Source organism: Cherax quadricarinatus, chromosome 72 (assembly GCF_038502225.1).
Source record: "Cherax quadricarinatus isolate ZL_2023a chromosome 72, ASM3850222v1, whole genome shotgun sequence".
NCBI classification, from domain to species: Eukaryota; Metazoa; Arthropoda; class Malacostraca; order Decapoda; family Parastacidae; genus Cherax; species Cherax quadricarinatus.
The window spans coordinates 17874116-17887198 of record NC_091363.1 but is presented as its reverse complement, the minus strand read 5'-3'; positions in this window follow the sequence as shown (position 1 = coordinate 17887198).

Below are 13083 nucleotides of genomic sequence, written 5' to 3'. Positions count from 1 at the left end.
CTCAAGTTCTCTTAATTTAACTTGTTCCTCACGTACTTTAGCTTGTTCTTCACGTACTCTAGCTCTTTCCTCGTGATCAAGTTTATCACACTCCTTTTTGTCTTCTCTCTCCCTTTCTAACTGTCTATCTTGGTTTTCTCTTTCAATTCGATCTCTCTCCTTTTTATCCTCTCTCTTTCTGTCTTGATTCTCTATCTCTATTCTTTCTCTCTCCTTATTCTCTTCTCTTTCCCTTTCTAACTGTCTCTCTTCTCTCTCAATTCTCTCTCTTTTAAGTCTTTCCTGGATCTTAGCACTAATGAAAGATTCTAAATTTTTCCCTGTTATTCCTAACTTACTTCCAGCATTCATCCAAAACTGGTATTCCTCCATACTTGCAAGAATAACTTAAACTACCAGGGAAAAAATGAAACGGGAATCAAAGAAAAGAGTGTTCAATTCCTGCTCTGCTGAAACTGTAAATAAACCAGAGGGTTCGATCCCTGCTTCAATTAAACAATATGTATTAATGAAAACGAAGGATTCTATGCCGGCTCCGAGCAAACAGTAAGTAGAATGGGGTCACTTGACCATCCAATCTTCTCACGAACAAATCAAGAGTGTCCTACGACAGTTCCCTTGATAAAATAAAGAGCTCAATGAAACAAATTGTCACTGGAAAATCTCGGGTCCCTAGAGTCTAATCCTCCAAAGTGGTTCAAGCTCGAAAAGGTGGCAGAATTAAATATTATAGCCTGCCTGACTTGACTTACAATAAATTGAGACTATAACTATCACCAAATCATTTAAATACCTGTACCGTAGTCCTACCATAGAGAATGATTACTCATGGCTGGTGGTAACCGTCTGTGGTATGCGGCGTTGAAGTTCCAATGGTAGATTCGAGATGGAATTGAATCTTGATTCAGTAGAGTTGATCCTGGCAAGGTCGCCACATGTGAAGGCTACTCAGCCCTGTAACAACTTCAGTCAGTATTACCAAGGCTGGCTCCTCCTCAGGAAAATTAATGAATAGAGAAAGAAATAATAACAGACAATGATAAACGCTTTATTATTTAGAAACGGAATATGTAAAACAATAAAACATGAATGGGTATCCTAATTGAAAGAAAAATGAAAAAGGAAATGAAAAAAAATTACATTTGAACTCAACGCTAATATAGGTATATCGTGGTAATGGGGTGTCAGGTGTTAGTGACACTGTGTTGTTGAAACCGTAGCCGTTGCTGATGTGGAAGGGGGGGAGGGTAGCAGGTGTTGGTTACCTCCACCGGCTCGTACTTCACAGAGTGTAGCCGTGAATAATTACTTCTGATGACAGGAACACAGGTTCGTTACCACTGCTATGATGAGGGGTTAGGTCCTGTCTTGGCTTACATAACAGGTAAATAGGTTAAACATGGGACGTCTCAGGACGTTAGTCCGTCTCCTTCTATTCTTCTTGTTGGTTGGCAGGTGACCCTCTGTCATTCCAAGCTGTAAAGAGAGACAGATTACCCACTGCTTAAAAAATCACTCTCCATGATAAGTACAATACCTAAAAGATGTGGTGATTATTAAAACATTTAACAGATAAAGACTGAAAGGACTAAGTAAATTATTGGTCAAAAGTGAAGCTTTCAACCAATAAGTCCACTAAAATATGATCAGGCGTGTACTTACAGTAGTGTTGGGAGCTGTAAGTCGAGTGATTTACTGTTTGACCGGAGCCCCACACGTCACCTTTCGGGGGGGGGGGGGTAAGAGGGAGGGGAACGGATAGCGGGAGCTAGACTGACCCAACCTTAATTAAGCAGCCGGCAATCAAACTATCACTTTCGGGGAGGGGGAAAAAAAAAGGGGGGGGGGGGAATAGCGGGAGCTGGACTTACCCTACCTTAACAAGTAGCCGGCAATGAAACTATTGTTACTATACACTCCCTCGCTACTCCTATCTATTGAACTTTTCCCTCACAGTCACAGCCACGCTAGCTGGAGATTCGTCTGTAAAAACTTGCACTTGTGGTCACAGTGGTGCCTATGCTAACCTTCCTATGGTGTAGAAATGTACCTAGTTGGACGAATATTATTGTGGCTAGCTGGTCCAGTGGCTAACGCGACGGTCTGGAGTTTTGAGACTCTCGGATCGCGGGTTCTATCCCCGCCCGTGGTATGGTTTATATAGTTCATTGTCCCCACACATGTCTTAATGTACCTCCCACCATTTTTACCTTGTCATTTCTGTTTATTAGTAAGTAAAACGATTTATTTAAAAAATAAATATGGAAATGATCTGTATCGATATTGTTACCGATTACTCTGCCACAACGCAACAGATTTACGACCTACTGTACCGATTTTATTACCGATTACTCTGCCACAACGAAGCAGATTTACCACCTACTGTACCGATTTTATTACCGGTTACTCTGCCACAACGAAACAGATTCATGACCCACTGTAACGATGTTATTACCGATTACTCTGCCACAACGAAACAGATTCACGACCCACTGTAACGATCTTATTACCGATTACTCTGCCACAACGAAACAGATTCAAGACCCATTGATTACTCATTACCGATTACTCTCCCAGAACGAAACAGATTCACGATCCACTGATTACTCATCACCGATTACTCTGCCAGAACGAAACAGATCCACGACCTACTGTAACGATTTTATTACCGATTACTCTGCCAAAACGAAACAGATTCACGACCCACTGATTACTCATTACCGATTACTCTGCCAGAATAAAACACATTCACGACCTACTTTAACGATATTATTTCCGATAACTCTACCAAAACGAAGCAGAGTCAGGGCTGTATCAGCTAGACTGCAAGTGACAACAAATTTGGTTATTCATCGATGTCACTTCGCCGGAAACTATATCTGAGCCGAGATACCGGAAGTTGGTACATACAGCTTTAAACCTGCTACCAGCAACTGTCTGCCTGAGTGAACCGTGAGTTGTGCCGTGATTTATGCTGAAGTTGTTAGAAATCTGGAAAAATAAAATCCTCTATTTAATTCTTTATTAAATCCGCGGAGTTTGTTTTTAAAAAATCTAAAATATTTTTATTTTTGGGGGGAGAAAATACAATATTTGTTAATACAATATTTTCATGTGTGTAAAACAATAAAATATAATTAAATTTTTTTTGTGGTCTTTTAGAGAACTTCAATTAATATCATCCTTGTTTTTAACTGAATTTTTAACTTATTAATTGATTTTTTACTCGATTTTAGCGCCCCATAAAATTTGGGGTAACAGGTGATTGTTTCTAAGGTTATATGGGCGGTTCACCCCTGACCAGGTCACAGCTGGTTATATGGGCGATTCACCCCTGATCAGGTCACAGCTGGTTATATGGGGGATTAACCCCTGACCAGGTCACAGCTGGTTATGGGGGAGGTTCACCCCTGACCAGGTCACAGCTGGTTATGGGGGAGGTTCACCCCTGACCAGGTCACAGCTGGTTATATGGGCGGTTCACCCCTGACCAGGTCACAGCTGGTTATATGGGCGGTTCACCCCTGACCAGGTCACAGCTGGTTATATGGGCGGTTCACCCCTGACCAGGTCACAGCTGGTTATATGGGCGGTTCACCCCTGACCAGGTCACAGTTGGTTATATGGGCGGTTCACACCTGACCAGGTCACAGCTGGTTATATGGGCGGTTCACCCCTGACCAGGTCACAGCTGGTTATATGGGCGGTTCACCCCTGACCAGGTCACAGTTGGTTATATGGGCGGTTCACCCCTGACCAGGTCACAGCTGGTTATATGGGCGGTTCACCCCTGACCAGGTCACAGCTGGTTATATGGGCGATTAACTCCTGACCAGGTCACAGCTGGTTATATGGGCGGTTCACCCCTGGCCAGGTCACAGCTGGTTATATGGGCGGTCCACCCCTGACCAGGTCACAGCTGGTTATATGGGCGGTTCACCCCTGACCAGGTCACAGCTGGTTATATGGGCGGTTCACCCCTGACCAGGTCACAGCTGGTTATATGGGCGATTAACCCCTGACCAGGTCACAGCTGGTTATATGGGCGGTTCACCCCTGACCAGGTCACAGCTGGTTATATGGGCGGTTCACCCCTGACCAGGTCACAGCTGGTTATATGGGCGATTAACCCCTGACCAGGTCACAGCTGGTTATATGGGCGGTTCACCCCTGACCAGGTCACAGCTGGTTATATGGGCGGTTCACCCCTGACCAGGTCACAGCTGGTTATATGGGCGGTTCACCCCTGACCAGGTCACAGCTGGTTATATGGGCGGTTCACCCCTGACCAGGTCACAGCTGGTTATATGGGCGGTTCACCCCTGACCAGGTCACAGCTGGTTATATGGGCGATTAACTCCTGACCAGGTCACAGCTGGTTATATGGGCGGTTCACCCCTGACCAGGTCACAGCTGGTTATATGGGCGGTTCACCCCTGATCAGGTCACAGCTGGTTATATGGGGGGTTCACCCCTGACCAGGTCACAGCTGGTTATATGGGCGGTTCACCCCTGACCAGGTCACAGCTGGTTATATGGGCGGTTCACCCCTGATCAGGTCATAGCTGGTTATATGGGCGGTTCACCCCTGATCAGGTCACAGCTGGTTATATGGGCGGTTCACCCCTGACCAGGTCACAGCTGGTTATAGGGGAGGTTCACCCCTGACCAGGTCACAGCTGGTTATGGGGGAGGTTCACCCCTGACCAGGTCACAGCTGGTTATATGGGCGGTTCACCCCTGACCAGGTCACAGCTGGTTATATGGGCGGTTCACCCCTGACCAGGTCACAGCTGGTTATATGGGCGGTTCACCCCTGACCAGGTCACAGCTGGTTATATGGGCGGTTCACCCCTGACCAGGTCACAGTTGGTTATATGGGCGGTTCACACCTGACCAGGTCACAGCTGGTTATATGGGCGGTTCACCCCTGACCAGGTCACAGCTGGTTATATGGGCGGTTCACCCCTGACCAGGTCACAGTTGGTTATATGGGCGGGTCACCCCTGACCAGGTCACAGCTGGTTATATGGGCGGTTCACCCCTGACCAGGTCACAGCTGGTTATATGGGCGATTAACTCCTGACCAGGTCACAGCTGGTTATATGGGCGGTTCACCCCTGACCAGGTCACAACTGGTTATATGGGCGGTTCACCCCTGACCAGGTCACAGCTGGTTATATGGGCGATTAACCCCTGACCAGGTCACAGCTGGTTATATGGGCGGTTCACCCCTGACCAGGTCACAGCTGGTTATATGGGCGGTTCACCCCTGACCAGGTCACAGCTGGTTATATGGGCGATTAACCCCTGACCAGGTCACAGCTGGTTATATGGGCGGTTCACCCCTGACCAGGTCACAGCTGGTTATATGGGCGGTTCACCCCTGACCAGGTCACAGCTGGTTATATGGGCGGTTCACCCCTGACCAGGTCACAGCTGGTTATATGGGCGGTTCACCCCTGACCAGGTCACAGCTGGTTATATGGGCGGTTCACCCCTGACCAGGTCACAGCTGGTTATATGGGCGATTAACTCCTGACCAGGTCACAGCTGGTTATATGGGCGGTTCACCCCTGACCAGGTCACAGCTGGTTATATGGGCGGTTCACCCCTGATCAGGTCACAGCTGGTTATATGGGGGGTTCACCCCTGACCAGGTCACAGCTGGTTATATGGGCGGTTCACCCCTGACCAGGTCACAGCTGGTTATATGGGCGGTTCACCCCTGATCAGGTCATAGCTGGTTATATGGGCGGTTCACCCCTGATCAGGTCACAGCTGGTTATATGGGCGGTTCACCCCTGACCAGGTCACAGCTGGTTATAGGGGACGTTCACCCCTGACCAGGTCACAGCTGGTTATATGGGCGGTTCACCCCTGACCAGGTCACAGCTAGTTATATGGGCGGTTCACCCCTGATCAGGTCACAGCTGGTTATATGGGCGATTAACCCCTGACCAGGTCACAGCTGGTTATAGGGGAGGTTCACCCCTGACCAGGTCACAGCTGGTTATATGGGCGGTTCACCCCTGACCAGGTCACAGCTGGTTATATGGGCGGTTCACCCCTGACCAGGTCACAGCTGGTTATATGGGCGGTTCACCCCTGATCAGGTCACAGCTGGTTATATGGGCGGTTCACCCCTGACCAGGTCACAGCTGGTTATATGGGCGGTTCACCCCTGACCAGGTCACAGCTGGTTATATGGGCGGTTCACCCCTGACCAGGTCACAGCTGGTTATATGGGCGGTTCACCCCTGACCAGGTCACAGCTGGTTATATGGGCGGTTCACCCCTGATCAGGTCACAGCTGGTTATATGGGCGGCTCACCCCTGATCAGGTCACAGCTGGTTATATGGGCGATTAACCCCTGACCAGGTCACAGCAAGTTATATGGGCGGTTCACCCCTGACAAGGTCACAGCTGGTTATATGGGCGGTTCACCCCTGATCAGGTCACAGCTGGTTATATGGGCGGTTCACCCCTGACCAGGTCACAGCTGGTTATATGGGCGGTTCACCCCTGACCAGGTCACAGCTGGTTATATGGGCGATTAACCCCTGACCAGGTCACAGCTGGTTATAGGGGAGGTTCACCTCTGACCAGGTCACAGTTGGTTATATGGGCGATTCACCCCTGACCAGGTCACAGCTGGTTATATGGGCGGTTCACCCCTGACCAGGTCACAGCTGGTAATATGGGTGTTTCACCCCTGATCAGGTCACAGCTGGTTATATGGGCGATTAACCCCTGACCAGGTCACAGCTGGTTATAGGGGAGGTTCACCCCTGACCAGGTCACAGCTGGTTATAGGGGAGGTTCACCCCTGACCAGGTCACAGCTGGTTATATGGGCGATTAACCCCTGACCAGGTCACAGCTGGTTATAGGGGAGGTTCACCCCTGATCAGGTCACAGTTGGTTATATGGGCGGTTCACCCCTGACCAGGTCACAGCGGGTTATATGGGCGGTTCACCCCTGACCAGGTCACAGCGGGTTATATGGGCGGTTCACCCCTGACCAGGTCACAGCTGGTTATATGGGCGATTCACCCCTGATCAGGTCACAGCTGGTTATATGGGCGATTAACCCCTGACCAGGTCACAGCTGGTTATAGGGGAGGTTCACCCCTGACCATGTCATAGTTGGATATATGGGCGGTTCACCCCTGACCAGGTCACAATTGGTTGTATGGGCGGGCCACCCCTGGCCAGGTCACAGTTCATAAAAGAAAGGCACAATACCGTGACTGGAACGATACACAAATAACCCGCACATAGAACAGAGAGGAGCTTACGATGACGTTTCGGTCCGACTTGGACCATTTACAGTCACACCGAAACGTCGTCGTAAGCTCCTCTCTTCTATGTGCGGGTTATTTGTGTAATGTCACAGTTGGTTATACAGGCAGGCCACCCCTGAGCAGGTCACAGTTGGTTATACAGGCAGGCCACCCCTGACCAGGTCACAGTTGGTTATACAGGTAGGCCACCCCTGACCAGGTCACAGTTGGTTATACAGGCAGGCCACCCCTGACCAGGTCACAGCTGGATGGATATGAATCAAGTGATTTCTGTATTGAATTATAATAATGGAATTCAGTATCGACAACTTGATGATTAAGACACTGACGCAACAGCAATATATCTCCGTTACTTAATAAGTTTATGCTGTCGAATTAATGTAAATAATTAAGAAAACCTAGAAGTTAAAGAATGATATTAACTATATTTGGAGGCAACAGAAGCAGTGGAGTGGTAAGGATAATGAAATCTGTGTATGGATACATTATACTAGACCGAACACCTCATCAAGGCTGATAGACTGTCTCCATATTTACTCACCTCAGTGAGTAAATATGTTGTTTCAGACAACGGAACAATGCTCTTCTCCAGACTGAGGGACTGACCACCTCAAAACTTTAAGGGTGATGGACTGATTACATCGTCTTCAAGTATCTTCTGCTTCTATCAACTTTTCTGTACTCGACTGAAGAAGCCTACTGTGTAGGCGAAACGTTTCGAAATAAAGATACCTAACTATTGCATATGTGTCTTACCTAACTCACCTCAGTACATGACTGAAGAAGCCTACTGTGTAGGTGGAAAGTTTCGGGAATTAATAGGCCGTATTTATTTTTATTCTTGCCTCAATAAAATGTCATATTAGTTGCACTTGTGCCGTGTAAGGTCTGTTAGGAAACAGGGCAAGTGCTACCTGACACTGGAGTTAATCATGTGATGACCTGCCACTGGAGATTTTGGTCATCTGATTGAGACCTTCCACTGGCTTACCGGATCCGCCCCTTAAAAAATAATATGATTATAACCATTATTTTTGGTATAATAACAAAAATATTCAGAATAGAGATACGGGAATAAAGTAACTAATTAATTCACACGTGGATTCCTCACACGGAATTGTTTCGTGATTCAAAATTGTTATACATCTGGATCAAATGGAATATCACGAGTTTCGGTGAACATTGTTTTTCGAAGGTGAAATGATCGAAAACGTATATATGAGTTTACCAAAAAATGCATGAGTATAAAATAAATAATTGTGTAACGTTAGTAAGGGTTAATTAGACTATGTTTATCTCCCTAGAAGTTCCCCTCAAGGAAGGTTCCTTGATGTTGGTGAGGGGCTCTTGATTTAGGGAATTGGATCTGTGCTCCAGTTCCCCGAATTAAGCCTGAATGTCTTCCACATCCCCCCCCCCAGGTGCTGTATAATCCTCCGGGTTTAGCGCTTCCCCCTTGATTATAATAATAATAATCCCTAGAAGTTACAAAAAGCACGAATATAGATGGCAAAGTGGAGAAGAGGTGAAGTGTTGGGGGGACAAATCCAGGAGAAGAGGTGAAGTGTTGGGGGAACAAATCCAGGAGAAGAGGTGAAGTGTTGGGGGGACAAATCCAGGAGAAGAGGTGAAGTGTTGGGGGGACAAATCCAGGAGAAGAGGTGAAGTGTTGGGGGGACAAATCCAGGAGAAGAGGTGAAGTGTTGGGGGAACAAATCCAGGAGAAGAGGTGAAGTGTTGGGTGGACAAATCCAGGAGAAGAGGTGAAGCGTTGGGGGGACAAATCCAGGAGAAGAGGTGAAGTGTTGGGGGGACAAATCCAGGAGAAGAGGTGAAGTGTTGGGGGGACAAATCCAGGAGAAGAGGTGAAGTGTTGGGTGGACAAATTCAGGAGAAGAGGTGAAGTGTTGGGGGGACAAATCCAGGAGAAGAGGTGAAGTGTTGGGGGGACAAATCCAGGAGAAGAGGTGAAGTGTTGGGGGGACAAATCCAGGAGAAGAGGTGAAGTGTTGGGGGGACAAATCCAGGAGAAGAGGTGAAGTGTTGGGGGGACAAATCCAGGAGAAGAGGTGAAGTGTTGGGTGGACAAATCCAGGAGAAGAGGTGAAGTGTTGGGTGGACAAATCCAGGAGAAGAGGTGAAGTGTTGGGTGGACAAATCCAGGAGAAGAGGTGAAGTGTTGGGGGGACAAATCCAGGAGAAGAGGTGAAGTGTTGGGTGGACAAATCCAGGAGAAGAGGTGAAGTGTTGGGGGGACAAATCCAGGAGAAGAGGTGAAGTGTTGGGGGGACAAATCCAGGAGAAGAGGTGAAGTGTTGGGGGGACAAATCCAGGAGAAGAGGTGAAGTGTTGGGTGGACAAATCCAGGAGAAGAGGTGAAGTGTTGGGTGGACAAATCCAGGAGAAGAGGTGAAGTGTTGGGGGGACAAATCCAGGAGAAGAGGTGAAGTGTTGGGGGAACAAATCCAGGAGAAGAGGTGAAGTGTTGGGGGGACAAATCCAGGAGAAGAGGTGAAGTGTTGGGGGGACAAATCCAGGAGAAGAGGTGAAGTGTTGGGGGGACAAATCCAGGAGAAGAGGTGAAGTGTTGGGGGGACAAATCCAGGAGAAGAGGTGAAGTGTTGGGGGGACAAATCCAGGAGAAGAGGTGAAGTGTTGGGGGGACAAATCCAGGAGAAGAGGTGAAGTGTTGGGGGGACAAATCCAGGAGAAGAGGTGAAGTGTTGGGGGGACAAATCCAGGAGAAGAGGTGAAGTGTTGGGGGGACAAATCCAGGAGAAGAGGTGAAGTGTTGGGGGGACAAATCCAGGAGAAGAGGTGAAGTGTTGGGGGGACAAATCCAGGAGAAGAGGTGAAGTGTTGGGGGGACAAATCCAGGAGAAGAGGTGAAGTGTTGGGTGGACAAATCCAGGAGAAGAGGTGAAGTGTTGGGGGGACAAATCCAGGAGAAGAGGTGAAGTGTTGGGGGAACAAATCCAGGAGAAGAGGTGAAGTGTTGGGGGGACAAATCCAGGAGAAGAGGTGAAGTGTTGGGGGGACAAATCCAGGAGAAGAGGTGAAGTGTTGGGGGGACAAATCCAGGAGAAGAGGTGAAGTGTTGGGGGGACAAATCCAGGAGAAGAGGTGAAGTGTTGGGGGGACAAATCCAGGAGAAGAGGTGAAGTGTTGGGGGGACAAATCCAGGAGAAGAGGTGAAGTGTTGGGGGGACAAATCCAGGAGAAGAGGTGAAGTGTTGGGGGGACAAATCCAGGAGAAGAGGTGAAGTGTTGGGGGGACAAATCCAGGAGAAGAGGTGAAGTGTTGGGGGGACAAATCCAGGAGAAGAGGTGAAGTGTTGGGTGGACAAATCCAGGAGAAGAGGTGAAGTGTTGGGGGGACAAATCCAGGAGAAGAGGTGAAGTGTTGGGTGGACAAATCCAGGAGAAGAGGTGAAGTGTTGGGGGAACAAATCCAGTAGTTGCTTCACGATAATGAATTTAACTTCACCTATTGGCCGAGTTATAGATCTCAAAAACACTGAAGATGTTACAAGGTCAGTTCTGCACAATGCTGTTGCCAAGACTCATACCTGCTTATTCCATGCAACGACATGTATGTAGATACCCGAACTCTAACAGTGTTAATGGGATGGAATAGTAACAGTTGAATGAGGAGATAAAAGATGGGTCACTAACAGATGGAGCAGCTGTAACAGATGGAGTGAGCTGCAACAGTTATATGAAACAGAATCCATAGATGGAAAGGGTGAGAGAGTAAAATTTGAATGGAAAAGTAACATGAAGCAGCAACAGAGGGATGAAGCAGCAACAGAGGGATGACACAGCAACAGAGGGATGACACAGCAACAGAGGGATGAAGCAGCAACAGAGGGATGAAGCAGCAACAGAGGGATGAAGCAGCAACAGAGGGATGAAGCAGCAACAGAGGGATGAAGCAGCAACAGAGGGATGAAGCAGCAACAGAGGGATGAAGCAGCAACAGAGGGATGACACAGCAACAGAGGGATGAAGCAGCAACAGAGGGATGAAGCAGCAACAGAGGGATGAAACAGCAACAGAGGGATGACACAGCAACAGAGGGATGACACAGCAACAGAGGGATGACACAGCAACAGAGGGATGACACAGCAACAGAGGGATGACACAGCAACAGAGGGATGACACAGCAACAGAGGGATGACACAGCAACAGAGGGATGACACAGCAACAGAGGGATGACACGGCAACAGAGGGATGACACAGCAACAGAGGGATGACACAGCAACAGAGGGATGACACAGCAACAGAGGGATGACACAGCAACAGAGGGATGACACAGCAACAGAGGGATGACACAGCAACAGAGGGATGACACAGCAACAGAGGGATGACACAGCAACAGAGGGATGACACAGCAACAGAGGGATAAAGCAGCAATAGTTTTAAACAATATCAATTTGGATGAATGATTCTTGATTGTTGATGAATAACTTGTTGCATTGTTGACGCTCGTGTTGATAACAAGACTGATGATAACGAGACTTGATGAAGCACGTCCTGATAAAATAGAGACGTCATGGAACGCATACTGCTAGCAAGAGTGAAGACGTAACCAGTCAGATGTAGGATGTAACGAGTCAGTAGTGAGATGTAACGAGTCAGTAGTGAGATGTAACGAGTCAGTAGTGAGATGTAACGAGTCAGTAGTGAGATGTAACGAGTCAGTAGTGAGATGTAACGAGTCAGTAGTGAGATGTAACGAGTCAGTAGTGAGATGGAACGAGTCAGTAGTGAGATGGAACGAGTCAGTAGTGAGATGGAACGAGTCAGTAGTGAGATGGAACGAGTCAGTAGTGAGACGGAACGAGTCAGCAGTGAGACGGAACGAGTCGGCAGTGAGATGGAACGAGTCGGTAGTGAGATGGAACCAGTCGGTAGTGAGATGGAACCAGTCGGTAGTGAGATGGAACCAGTCGGTAGTGAGATGGAACCAGTCGGTAGTGAGATGGAACCAGTCGGTAGTGAGATGGAACAAGTCGGTAGTGAGATGGATCCAGTCGGTAGTGAGATGGAACCAGTCGGTAGTGAGATGGAACCAGTCAATAGTGAGATGGAACCAGTCAGTAGTGAGATGGAACCAGTCAGTAGTGAGATGGAACCAGTCAGTAGTGAGATGGAACCAGTCAGTAGTGAGATGGAACCAGTCAGTAGTGAGATGGAACCAGTCAGTAGTGAGATGGAACCAGTCAGTAGTGAGATGGAACCAGTCAGTAGTGAGATGGAACCAGTCAGTAGTGAGATGGAACCAGTCAGTAGTGAGATGGAACCAGTCAGTAGTGAGATGGAACCAGTCAGTATTGAGATGGAACCAGTCAGTAGTGTGATGTAACCAGTCAGTAGTGTGATGGAACCTGTCAGTAGTGTGATGTAACCAGTCAGTAGTGTGATGGAACCTGTCAGTAGTGTCATGTGTTCAGTCACCATTGTGATCTGTTCAATACACCCTTCAACTTGGCAGCAGTGAGTCCTTCAACTTGGCAGCAGTGAGTCCTTCAACTTGGCAGCAGTGAGTCCTTCAACTTGGCAGCAGTGAGTCCTTCAACTTGGCAGCAGTGAGTCCTTCAACTTGGCAGCAGTGAGTCCTTCAACGTGCCAGCAATGAGTCCTTTAACCAGCATGTCTGGACCCAGCAGTTACATAGTCCTTATTCAGAGAATACGTAAGGTAACTTTAAAGTTCGCAATCTCTGCAACAAACACAATTTCCTACGGCGAAGCATCGAGGAAATGGAAACTCC